Here is a 13,650-nt window from a genome sequence, read left to right on the forward strand (position 1 = left end):
TGGATAGCTTAGACTGAATTGTACAAGATGAAGGGTGAGCTTAGAAAAAGTACAATCAGACAATATTGGGAATTTTTTTTAGCATGCCATTTAATTAATATATGATGGCAAATTGACCCCATGCATCCTTCTTAATTGGAATGAACCCAGATCATCTTTAATAAAACTATTTATCACATACTGAGGTACTTTCTGAATTAGATGGTACCATAGATAGAGTGCTAAACATGGAGTCAGGAAGATTATAGTTCAAAGCTGGCCTTAGATACTAACTGGATTTGTGAACCTGGGCAAGTCACATCTCAGTTTTCCTCAGTTTCCTCGACTATAAAATGGGGATAATAATATCACCAACCTCCCAGGAGATCAAATGAAATAACAAAAGTACAGTGCTCAATATAGTTCCTGGCACATAGTAAGTGCTATATAGCATTAGCTAGCAGCAGTAATAGTAGTAGTAGTAGTAGTAGTGATCTTTCATATGCAATTTGAATAGCTGAGACCTCTATACATATCTCTTCATAGAAAATACATTTTTGCTTATTTTCTTTCAATTCTATTTCTAAGATGATTGATAAATTGGTCAATATTAGGATATATTATGATCCCACAACACAGCGTAATGATATTGTGATCTTTTGTAAATTATACATAATACTTTGGAGAGGACTGATTGTTTATTTGCCTTTCTATTTTCATAACACTGAATATTAATAAGGAAACAAAGTGAGAAGAAATATTTGGTTTGGGAATGTATTTCACAATTCTGATCTGTATGATGTTGATAGAATCTAGCTCATTACAAAAACCATGTATGTATGTGTATATATATATATATGTGTGTGTGTGTATACATATATACATATCTATATTTATATCTATATCTCTATATCTATCAATCTAAAACATTACCACTCCCTACATCCAAATACTGCTTCCCTAATTACTTTGCTGAGTATCTTACCTCATTTTTTTCTCCTTCCCATTTTCACGTATCTATCTTTCTAAAACCCTCCTCTTATTCTTCTTTCTAAATTCATCATACACTAAGACTTTACTTTTAATGTTTCTTTCTTTTGTGTGAGGCAATTAGTGTTAAGTGACTTGCCAAGGATCACACAGCTACTAAGTGTCAAGTGTCTGAGGCATGATTTGAACTCAGGGCCTCCTGAATCCAGGGCTGGTGCTCCATCCATTGCATCACCTAGCTGCCCCACTTTTAATGTTTCAACCTGAGGTTTTCATGTCATTGCTACACATTTCCATTTAGACCTTATTTTTAAAGTTATCTTCAATATCACCTTTTCTGATAAATATGTCCTTCAAATTAGTAGAGTCCATTCTTTTTTTTTTTTTTTTGTGGGGCAATGGGGGTTAAGTGACTTTCCCAGGGTCACATAGCTAGTAAGTGTCAAGTGTCTGAGGCCAGATTTGAACTCAGGTACTTCTGAATCCAAGGCCAGTGCTTTATCCACTGTGTCACCTAGCCGCCCCATGTAGAGTCCATTCTTAGCTTAAATGTTTCTTTACTTGAGCCTCTTGGCACCTTATATTCTTTTCTTACTCTGCTTCTCCCTTCAATTTCAAAATTATTGAGTTTGTTGCCATAATTATTATACCACATATAGTTTTTTTTTGTTTTTTTTTTTTTAAGCAATCAGGGGTAAGTGAATTGCTTGGGGTCACATAGCCAGTAAGTGTCAGAGACAGAATTTGAAATCAGGTCTTCCTGCCTCCAGAGCTGATGTCCTAACAACTGTACCACTAGCTGCCCCTTCATATGTCTTTTGAAAAATAAATTAATTAGTGCATTTTAAAGAATGCCTGTTATCAGCCTACAAACCTTTTTTAGTCCCCTGAAATCTATCTTTAACTCCCTACAACATATCTCCTTTCCCTGCCAATATATTCAACATTTACTCAATCTATATGTATTTGACAAGTCCTTACCAGATGCATAAAAACTGTACTATGTTGCTGAAGGTCATATAAAGATTAATAAGACATGATCTCTGATATCAAGGGGCTCCTAGTCCAGCCAGAGTGATGCCTGGAACTCAAATAACTATATTAGAAAATAAAGCATGATAAGTGCCTAAGAGAGGAAGAAATTTATTTCAAGATATCAGAGGAATAAAAAAAATATGTCTATGGGGAGAGATCAGGAAAGGCATCATGAAGGTGTTAAATATTGAAACTTGATATACTCCAAACTGAAAGCACTAAAATGGTTTAGCCTCTTAACCTGTCTTATTTTTATTAGTTGCACAATGATTTTCGCCAAGATCAAACTACTCCTTTGGCTTGTTATAGTCTGAACACCTTATTCCTAATTATAATTTTTTTAAAGGTACAGTAGATAAAACACTGGAGAAGGTTAAGAACATCTGAGTTCACACAGTGCTTCAGACACTTAGGTGGGGACAATTATACCCCACAGAATCAACTGATGTGATAGTTATAATGTGTTTTGTTCATTTTAAAATGATATATAAAATGCTATCTATTTTTATTATCATAGAGTCAATCATAATATACTTTCCATTTCTGTTGCTACCACCCTAGTGTAGAACTTTTTTAGGTGTTATGACTGGATTATTTTTATAATCCCCTAATCATTCCCAAGTGGATTTAGGCATTTCAGGTTCAGATCTCCCAATCTGGACTGAAATGTCTTGATTGGTGAATAAGCACAAACTCAACTGGTCTACCATATGTAGCAGGTCACAGACCAAGAGACCAGACTATGTTTCATATCCAATCTGGCTAGCTACCCTAGCCATATTTTCATTCACACCTTATATGAACCCTAAACCTCTCACTTTACTGATAGTAGAACTGAAGTTGGTCCCAGAACAAAGACTAAAGATTTATTAACATATAATTTATTGCTCTTCTCACTATACCTTCTCTCCTTTAAGATATAGCCATGAAGGCAATAAAGTTTCAAGGGGGACCACTCCCCTTTCTACATACCTGGTAATTAGTTCATAACATTTAAACATATTGTTAATGAGTTGGCTAAGTTGTATGGATGGGAAGAAGAAATGGCTGCAAAATGATATGAAATGATAAAGGTCCTCAAGATAAAATGAGAGCTTCCCCCAAATGGAATGGATTGCATTATAACATAGTCAGCTCCCGTTCAACATAAATTTGAATGGAAGCTGGATATCACAAGTATCTATTCATACATTAGAGTGAGAAGTTGGGTTAGGTTGCCCAGGTTTAAGATTCTATGACTACATGTTTTCAACTTAATGGGACAACTAGTACTTTTATCATTTAAGCATGCCTATTAATCAATCAATAAGCATTTAATAAGCAACTAGTTTGTTCTAGACTTTATGTCTAGAGTCAACAGACAAAAGTGAAGCCTTCCCTGCCTTCAAGACAACTCCAATCAGAGATGTACATATGCACATGTATAGCTATATAAAAATGATATAAAATAAGTTTAGACAGAAAGCACTAACACCTGAAGATTAGGAGGTGGCACTTGAGCTAAGCCTTGAGGTAATCTAGGGATATGATGAGAGTACATTCCTGGCATTGGGGATAGCCAGAACGAAGTCATGAAAGGCCCTGTGGCATGGAGTACCATGGGTGAAGAACACTAGGAAAGCCTATTTGGAAGCTGTCTTTCCCTCAGTTTCTTCATTTGTGAAATGTAAATAATAATAGACCCCACCTCATAGTTGTTATTATGAGAATAAAATCAGATTTTTGTAAAGTGCTTTGCATATCTTCAGACCCTATATAAATAGTAGCTATTATTGTTATAGTCAGCTAGAGGACCTTTTACCTATTACTATACTCTGATTCTATGACCTAAGAAAGATAGCAGCAAGAGGGGAAAACCAGAACAAAACAAAACAAAACAAAAAAACAAACTAAGCTTTATTATGTATTGCATTGTAGTACTATAGAAGAAAGATAAGTTCAAGTATGAAGGTATTGGTCTCCAAAGAAAACAATAGGAATGTGAATCAGACATTTCTCTGCTGTTTGGTTCATTTCCAATTTAACCCAAATTCTGAATTAACTGATTTTCTCTTTCACCTTGTATGTCTGAGCCCACTTTTTGCAGGAGGCCTTTCCACCTCCCCTTAAACTCCCCACTGCTAGAGTCTACCCCTGGCAGATTACAGTATACACTTCTGCATGCGCAGTCATTGTCTCCCTCATTAGAATGTAAGCTCTTGAGGGTAGTCACTATGTTGCTTTTTTCTGTATCCTCAGAGTTTAGCCCAGTGCCAGGAACAATTGAAAAATGCTTGTTAACTGACCAACATACTAACCTTTTTTTATCATTCTATCTCTTGCCCTAAATAATTATTTTTCCTAATATATATATATACACATATATATATATATTATTTATTGATTATTCCACCAGAAGCAGTTACATTAATGAACTTCATCTTCTCACAGTGCCTGGTACACAGTAGGTATTTAATAAACATTTATTGAATTGAATTGACTTGCATCCAAACCTATTTAAGCCAGGAAGATTCCAAAGTTTCTTGAGATTTTTCATTCTTCCAAAGTTTGTTTGTTTTTGTCATTGCTGTTGTTTTTGTTCTCCACATGACAATAAGACTCATGAATCTGAATCAAATAAGCTAACACACAAACATTGTTTGGGTACCTAGGTTTCAACCTTTCTGCTCTTGGTTACATCTTCAATGAATGTATGATCAAACCTTTTGGTTGGAGTAATGGGACCTAGTTTGGGGTCTCAGCTTGGTTTTTTTTTTACTTTTTCTGAAACCTTGAGAAAGCTACTTTGTCTAGATAGCATTGTCCTCTGCTCTAAAAAAAAGAAAATTATTTATCCTGTCTAGTTCACAGAGTGGTGGTGTTTTGTTTGATTACAAGCATTTTTAAAACTTTCCTTATATGAATTATTTGGGAAGGAAAGAAATTTTTGTTAATTGAAAAATAAACAAAAGAAATTGAGGGTATAAAACTAAAAAAATGTGACTTGTTTCTGTTATACCTATTCCTTTTAGAATGGAGTTTACTTAATTGGTATCCTCTGCATAATTATTCACTACTGGGTGTTCTGTATTCTTCATTCTAATCTACTGTATTTTGTACTCTGGGACTATAAGGATGTATAGTCAATAAAAAAGCAAAATTTAATCTTGCTATGATTTTCATTCATAGTTCTTGCCATGTGGAAAACATACCTACAGAATGGGTAATAATAGTAAACCCACAGAAGTAGGGAAATGGTTTCTGAAATCTCCGTGATACATAAAAATAGTATGTTTTTAGTACTTTCTTTAGATATTTAGTAGATAAAATAACCAAGTCATAGAATCACATAATTTGAGATCTGAGAGGAATATGAAAGGTCATCTACTTTGACCTATATACAAAGGAGTCCAAACTATAACATATCCCAAAAGGGGTCATTTGGTTTCTGGTTTAAGATTTCCAAGGAGAGAGATCCACCATCTTTTGAGTTAGCCCATTTTACTTTTGCACAATGCACATTTGTAAGATGGTCTCATGTCTGTCTCCACATTTACCTTAACTTTGCTTTTTTGCAATCTGGAGCACTGCTTTAGGATGTGCACTCTGGGGTGAGTAGGGGAGGGGAGAGAAACTTTTATCCTTCCTCCACATAACAGGCCTTCAAATACTTGATGACAGCTACCATGCCTTTGCTCCTAACTCTATAGATTGTTCTTTTGTCTTGGCTAAATATTTCAATTTCCTCCAACTGATCCATAACATGGTATGAAATCAAGGCCCTTTACTCTCCTGGTTGCCTTCATGTCCTCTGGAGACTCTTTAGCTTATCAATTCCATTCTAAAAGTTTTCTCAGAACTGAACACAATAGTACAGATGAGGTCTGACAAGGGCAAAGCACAATGGGGCTATTAGCTCTCTGCTCCTTGGAGCTATTGTCCTCTTAATGTAGCCCTTGGTCCCATTAGTCTAGTGGCAGCTTATTTCCTGACACTATCACCTTCGAGTGCCTTATTTCTTACATGTTGTATTTATGTTGTTTTCTAGCAGCAGGACCTTCCTCTTTTCCATGTATCCAAATTGTCTTTATCCTAAAATGGTTAAACAATTTGGTACTTTAAGTGTCATGTAATACTAAATTTAATTAATATGAAGATCCAGCTTCAGAGAAAAGAAATGGCATTTACAGTGTTACTCAGCTAATAATGTGTTTGTCAGGAAGAGAACTGAGGTCCTTTGACTTCATTCTTGGATTAAGCAAAGAGATACAAGCAGATTAGAATAACTCATCTGATGTCTGTACATCATGGAATGCACAAGATCATCTTTTTTTTGTTCCTTTTTCCCCCCACCTGCCCCCCAAACTCAAGCATTCTTTGGCTGTAAGAATGAACTGATATTCCCCTATGAACATTCTATCTGTTCATGTGCCAATAAATGGCCTTCAGAACTAGCACTTGATGGTACAGAAAGAGCTGAGACAGAAATCATCAGCCCAAAACATTCCGAGCAATCTTCCTTCCCTTTATCTCCACTGGATAAACACACAAACAATGAATACAGTGTCTTATCAGGATTCTCAGCACAAGTGTCATATTTAAACACTAAAGATTTACTTTTATCTAAATTAATAAAATGACGGGCAGTTCACATTTTAAAGACATTACTGAGCAGTGTAATTAATTAGATAAGCTTCTAAAGAAATTATTCATGTCCTTTGTGACTGCCCCCCAAATGTTTGTCTTTCATCTGAAAGACAAATATTAAACATAAAGATATTATAATTAGAAACTTGATGAGAATTCATTAAAAATATTAATTTTCTCAACTCAAGAGATGGGGACAAACAGGCTTGGAAACCAAGCTTGGGGAAATCTACTCTGGATGAACTAAAAAAAAACATACAAATGTACATATACATATATGTATATGTCCTCTCCCTCTCTCTCTCTCTCTTTCTCTCTAACACACAAAAAGTATCAGTCCTCTTCTTCAATGAAGAGAAATCTTAAGACTTGAAGGCTGTGGGATTTCAGCCCTCCCAGTTGCCCATCATCCCTCTATCACACACCTCACCCCAGAAATTGTCCAGCAATTTATCCCTTTCACTTAATTAAAGGTAATCAAACAGTCCCAACTCTTCATTGTCTAAATGTGGTTCTAATTGGATTCCATGAGTTAAATAGCCAAGCTTTTTCAGTCTTGGAGGGGAAAAAAAAGAATTTGACAGATTTGAATATACTGGTGGGGCTTGATAAATAATTCTTGAGGCTTCCACAAGCAGAAGGATGGAAGCTATGAGCACTAAATTACAGTCAACAGGGGAATGCAAAATATGTGAATTTATAATTGAATAGTGGATGAAGGGAACAGTGGAAGTTTATAAAACAGGAAAATGTGAACTGAATAAATGAAAGACAAGACACAGGAAAACAAGAAAAAAATCCCCTTTCCCCTCCCCCAAATAGGAAGAATATGAGGAAACATGAAATGGGTTAATGATTTAAAGCCCATCTGCTGATGAAAGGAGAGGGGAGAGATTGCTCATATTGCAATCAAACCTTGGGTTTGAATCTCACCGTTGATACTTGCCAGTTTTGTAATATGGGACTAGTGTTGCAGCCCCTGTTTCCTCTTTTTTAAAACAGACCTAATACTTGCACAGTGTACTTCAAGGAGTTGTTGAAAAGAAAGTATTTTGTGAATCAAAAATAGCTGAATAAATGTAAGTTATTATTATCTTTTGGAGACATTATCCCCCAAGAGATTCTGTTCATTTTTAGATCATTAGGGATTGATGCAGTGTAAAAGAGTGCTGGATCTTGAGTCAGAGGATCTAAATTTGAATTCCCTCTTTAATATTGCTCTGTTAACTGTGTGACCTTGGATAAATTGGTTAACTTCTCTGGGCTGCGTTTTTTCATCTATAAAATAAAGAGGCTGAACTAGAGTGCCACAGAAGTCACTTTTAGCTCTAAGTTCTAACATTTGTCAGTATATGGTGAAATTAAAAGAAAAAGCAATAGAGAGTTTGAATTTGGAAAAAAATATTTAATAGAGTAGAATCATTAATGAGGATGTCCTTGGGGATGTATCTCCTAATAAAAACATTTTTTTATTTACATGTCAATATTTCCTAACTGCACATCATCTAAATAGTTTTGGTTGCAGCAAGTACTGGAATTTTACTAGCTTTTGTTCTCAAAAAGAAAGAGACAGAGAAAGAGAAAGAGAGAGAGAGAGAGAGAGAGAGAGAGAGAGAGAGAGAGAGAGAAAATTTCCTCTTCCTGCAAGAGCTTGCTAATATGTGGATATGTGTTTTGGTTTTTTTTGAGGGGAGGTAATCAAGAGTCACTTATTAATTTGATCAAGAAATAGACACCCAAAGAATATATAGTCCAACCTATATATGAATAAAGATCTTCTCTATGACAGCACTTCCAAAAAGTCATACAAGGGCCAGAAATGAGGAAATTATCACCCCCATCGAGAGCTTGAATTGTTAAAATACTTCCTTTACATTAAGAGAATCTGTGACTTCTACCCATTGTTCCTAGTTCTGCCCTCTGAAACCAAGCACAGAAAATCCAATCACTTTTCTGCTTAGTCCTTGAAATGCTGGAAGTCAGCTGTCAGACTGGATGCCTTTCCCCAACCATGTCTTCATCAGGCTAAATAACCACAGTTCTTTCAACCAACCATCTTGGGCCACCATCCTTCGATAGTGTTCAGTGCTCAGAACTATATAGATGGGGTTGGGCCAAGGGTTGAGACACTAAAACTAATAACTTTAGTCATTCTGGATACTAAGCCTGTCTTAATAACACTCAATACATTAACCTTTTTGTCTGCCATGATACTTCTGCCATATTGAATTTACAATCCACCAAAACAATTCTAGGTGTTTTAGATTTGTATATTTAAAATAGCCTTAAATCTTCTTAAGAGGATTTACCTTAAATAAGGGCCATGCTAGTTCAGGACTTTATCAGACTTTCTCTCTGTCTCTGTCTCTGTCTCTTTTACATTACACATTAATATAGGCTATCTGAGTCATACTGTTTTTTTTTTTTCTTTTGGGGGCAATGAGGGTTAAGTGAATTGCCCAAGGTCACACAGCCAGTAAGTGTCAAGTGTCTGAGGCTGGATTTGAACTCACATTCTTCTGAATCCAGGGCTGGTGCTTTATCCACTCTGCCAGCTAGGTTCCCCCTGTTAATTTTTTATTTTTGTGGGGGGGAGGCAGAGCAATGAACATTAAGTGACTTGCCCAGGGTCATACAGCTAATAAGTGTCAAGTGTCTGAGGATGGATTTGAACTCAGCTACTCCTGAATCCAGGTCTGGTGCTTTACCCACTGCGCCACCTAGCTACCCCCATACTATTACTTTCTATAAAAATTTAATATATTAAAATTAAATGAATCTCAGAAAATGTCCAGTTCTGTGTTAAAATTTGCTTGCTCTTAACTTCCACCATTTAACAACCCATTCATGATAAATATAAATATATGTGTTCAGTGAAGTCTCAATTTAAATCTTATCAACAGATCAACAGAATGCAAAAGGTCAGTGAAATATGACCCATGTGTGTCTATTTGTACAGTGTATCATTTAGAGGGCATGATCTTAAAACTACATAAAGCTTTCAAGGATATGCTCAACTTCCCATGCCCATCCCCCATGCACACATACGCACAGGCTAATATAAATTCAAATATGATGGTGTCAAAAGAAGGGTTTCATAATTGCATTAAGATGGCACATTGTAGCAATGGAATTCACATCTAAAATATTACAATCATTTGTCTTTTAATGTCTGGAGTAGTTTCTATACCTCCATTTTAAAATCACATTTTGATACACTCTTTCCATTAATTTCCCAGTAATTAAGTCATGAATTGTATTGCTTCTTGCTTACCCGATGGTACAACTTGAATTCCCTGTGTTGTTACCTTAAATCCTCTGTGACTGGAATACCCATGTGGTCAGTGCCCTTCGGAATTACTGAATAGTAATTAAAGGGATTTGTTCCTCATTGAAGCCTGTGGCTACAGAGGCAGGGAGACTCCTGGACCCTGCTTTTCTTTATTCTACACTTCGGCCACAGTGAGTTTTATATTCATTGTGACATGTAACCAAGATATATGTGGCACATCAATGTAAGTAAACAAATACATTATTCAGGATAAATGACTAGCATTGTGGTTTGAACTGATTATACGCCAACCTACTACCTTGGTGTGGAGCTGTTGACAATAAAAATGATGATATTTCACCCACAGCTGCTAATATTAAGTACTTAGAATATATATGAATGTAAAGAGATTTATATATTCTCATCCATACATCATCACTACCTCCATCTGCATTATGATCTGGACAGCCATCTGCCCATCCACGTATTGGTGAAAGGTAAATACTGACAGAATATTATGAGTTGTTGAAATCCGATTTAAAAAATAAATTAGTCCTATAAATGCAAACCTATGAGCGATGTAAGACAATCTGTTGTGTTCAATTTTTAATGAAGCCACAGAGGTGATGAGTAAGAGAGGCTGCTGTAAAATACAGTGTCTGCTCTAGAGAAGTACTCGGAGGTGCCTTTGTACTGCTTCATCACTGTTCATCCCAACCCTGAAGGTAAGCTCTCACTCATATATAGCATGTTCCCTTTCACCAAATGCTTTCCTCCAGGCAACCCTGTACGTGGCAGTATAAATATTGATGTCGTTTTACTTATGAGGAAGCTAAGGCTCAGAAGAAAGGAATAACTTGCTTATAATTAGAAGTAGCAAGGCTAGAATTTGAACTCATGTCAGGAGACATAATGAAGTCCAATTCCTGACTCTGCCTACTTACTGCCTTTTTGACCCTGAGGAAGTCATATAAAGTCCATGGCCTCAATTCCTTTATCTATAAAAGGTTCAGTTGCTTCAGTCATGTCTGAACTTCCGTGACTCCATTTGGAGATTTCTTGGCAAAAATACTGGAGTGGTTTGTCATTTCCGTCATTCACTATGCGGATGAGGAAACTGGGCCAGACAGGATTGAGTGACTTGCCCAGGGTCACATAGCTACTAAGTGTCTGAAGCTAGATTTAAACTCAGGAAAATGAATCTTTCTGACTTCAAGGCTAATACTTTATACACTGTGCCACCTAGCTGGATTTAAAGAACTCTGAGATCCTTTCTGGCTCTGTAGATTGCTAGCTGTCTATCATTTATAGATGCTATCATATGCAGTATCCACTAGTGTTCCAGCAGCCAAGATTTCTTCTGACCTTTTCTATCTAGGCCAGATTAAATAAAAGAATGATAGAACTGGAATGGACTTTAAAAGCCATATAGTTCAATACCTTTATTTTATACATAAGCAAACTGAGACCCAGAGAGAATAAGATCAAGATCATATAGCTGTTTATCAATTAATCAATCAAAATTTATTATGTGTTTACCATGTGCCAGACACTATGCTAAGTCCTGGAGATACAAAAAAAGAGTCAAAAGACAGTCTCTGCCCTCAAGAAGTTTATTATCTAATGGATAAGATAACATGCAAACAAAAATATACAAAGCAAACTGTATACAGGATAAGTAGCAAATGATTAACAGAAGGAAGGAACTGAAATGTTACTCTACCCTCCATCTGCTACTCTGTCTGTTTTCAACTCCATAAAACAAGATGTCCATCCTGGGGTAAGCTCATTACCTCTAATCTCATTACCATGCTGCTAACTCAAGCCAGGACTGACACTACTTCACTCAGGCTTTTCTCCCCTCTGAGACATTGGTGTGCAGAGTATCAAACTCTTCCCAACACCTTCTTTTATAGAGGGAAGAAACTGGACTTTTAGATTCACTCCATTCTGCATTTTCTGCCTGTTTGTAACTACACCAAATAAGATGCCCCTGAGCTAGATACCTTCTGGTGTCCGCCTCACCTTTCCTGTATCCTTTTATGTGTTGTATCTCCCCCATTATAGGCTTCTTGAGGACTGGGCCTATTTTGTGTTTTATTCATTGCATTCCAAGCACTTAACACAGTGCTTAAAACATAGTAGGCAATTAATAAATGTTTAGGGAATATTGGATATTGTAATTAAGAAAGGTTGGGGAAGGCTTGCTATAGAAGGTGAAAGCTGGCAGCATTGGAACTTGATAAATTCATGCATGTCTTCTGGCTTCATATCCAATATTTTACTCCTTCCTGTTGTTTCTCAATCCAATTCAACAAACACTTATTAAGTTCCTACTATATTCAAGAGACTCTACTAGGTGTTCAGAATCCAAGGATAGATAATGTACAACACAGACTTGGTTATCAAAGATTTCCATTTTAATGGAAAGAGAGGAAAATATATACAGAAATAACTTGTTATGCAAGAGAAAGTATGAGTAAAAAATTACAGAATTTTTTTTTCCTGAAAAATTTGTATATGGGGAGATTACTTTCAAGTAGGGAAGGGAAAGGAATGAACATTTATATAGTGCCTTCTATTTTCCAGGCACTGTGCTTAGTGTTGTTGCTGTTTTTTTTTTTAAACAAAGATTATTTCATTTGATTCTCACAACAACTTTGTAATTTTTATTTGTATTTTTTTATCCTATTTTAACATCATTTTACAATTGAAGAAACTGAGCAATGAAAGGTTAAGTGAGTTGATCAAGGTAACTCAACTAGTATCTGATGCCAGATTCAACTTCAGGTCTTCCTGACTCCAGGCCAGCAAAGTATCTAGTATGCTACCAGCTGCCTCCTTTAGCTAGGGGCAGGAAGAAGTACTAAACTAGCTTTTTAAAGTCAGTGCTCCATGATTTGGGGCCTTAAAGGAATACAGAAACCTCAGCAGATCAGAGACAACTGAACAGCATAGTCCACTTTGACCAGAAAATATTTTTAAGTGAAGGAAAATGCTGCAAGATAATGCTGGGAATATAGACTAGAGTTAAGATTTCAGAGGGTCCTGAATGCTAAAATGAAGAGTTTAGGCTACAGAATGCCATGGGATGATTTTTTTGGAGAGATAATTAAGAAGATGTCACTTCCATATTATGACATGTATGAAGGTGGCCGTATGGAGGGTAGATAAAAAAGTAAATATAATGGAAGAAGGAAGACTGGTTACAAAGTAATTATAATAGCCTCCAAGAGGAAAAAGGAAAGACTATTTCAAAAAGGATTTCCTATGATGGGAAGGTTAATAAAGTGATTTTGGACATCCTAAATCTATCACGTAAAATAACAATATAAAGCAACAGTAACATTATTTGTGTGTCATGCAGATTTGGAAATATTATGAGAAAGTGAGAAAATATGGGTCAGTATCTGAATCATAAATGGTATTAGTAAAACAATTTCAAGAAATGATGAAAAATAGATCTCAATATCAGAAATTAACATTCTGTTCCTAAGTTAGGGTGGGCTATCCAATAATACATTTCACTTTCAACAATGCTTTTGTTTCTAGAAATTGATGCTAAAGATATGGATAAAAAAGAAGTTCCCTCAATCAGTTATGAGGAGAACTGATCTAAAAATTATTTACTAACCAGAGAAGGTCTTCCTAACATTATTTGAATCATGGACCCCCTTTGCCTATCTGGGAAAGACTGTGCACCCCTTCTCAAAATTATGTTTTAAAATTAAAATAAAATATATAGGATT

General features: G+C 35.8%; 1 protein-coding gene across 1 annotated transcript in view; it reads right to left on the bottom strand.

Annotated features, from left to right (window-relative positions):
• Positions 1 to 13,650, bottom strand: part of CDH8 (cadherin 8) — a 526,134-nt gene that overhangs the window by 130,908 nt on the left and 381,576 nt on the right.

Source organism: Dromiciops gliroides, chromosome 2 (genome assembly GCF_019393635.1).
Source record: "Dromiciops gliroides isolate mDroGli1 chromosome 2, mDroGli1.pri, whole genome shotgun sequence".
Classification (NCBI taxonomy): Eukaryota; Metazoa; Chordata; class Mammalia; order Microbiotheria; family Microbiotheriidae; genus Dromiciops; species Dromiciops gliroides.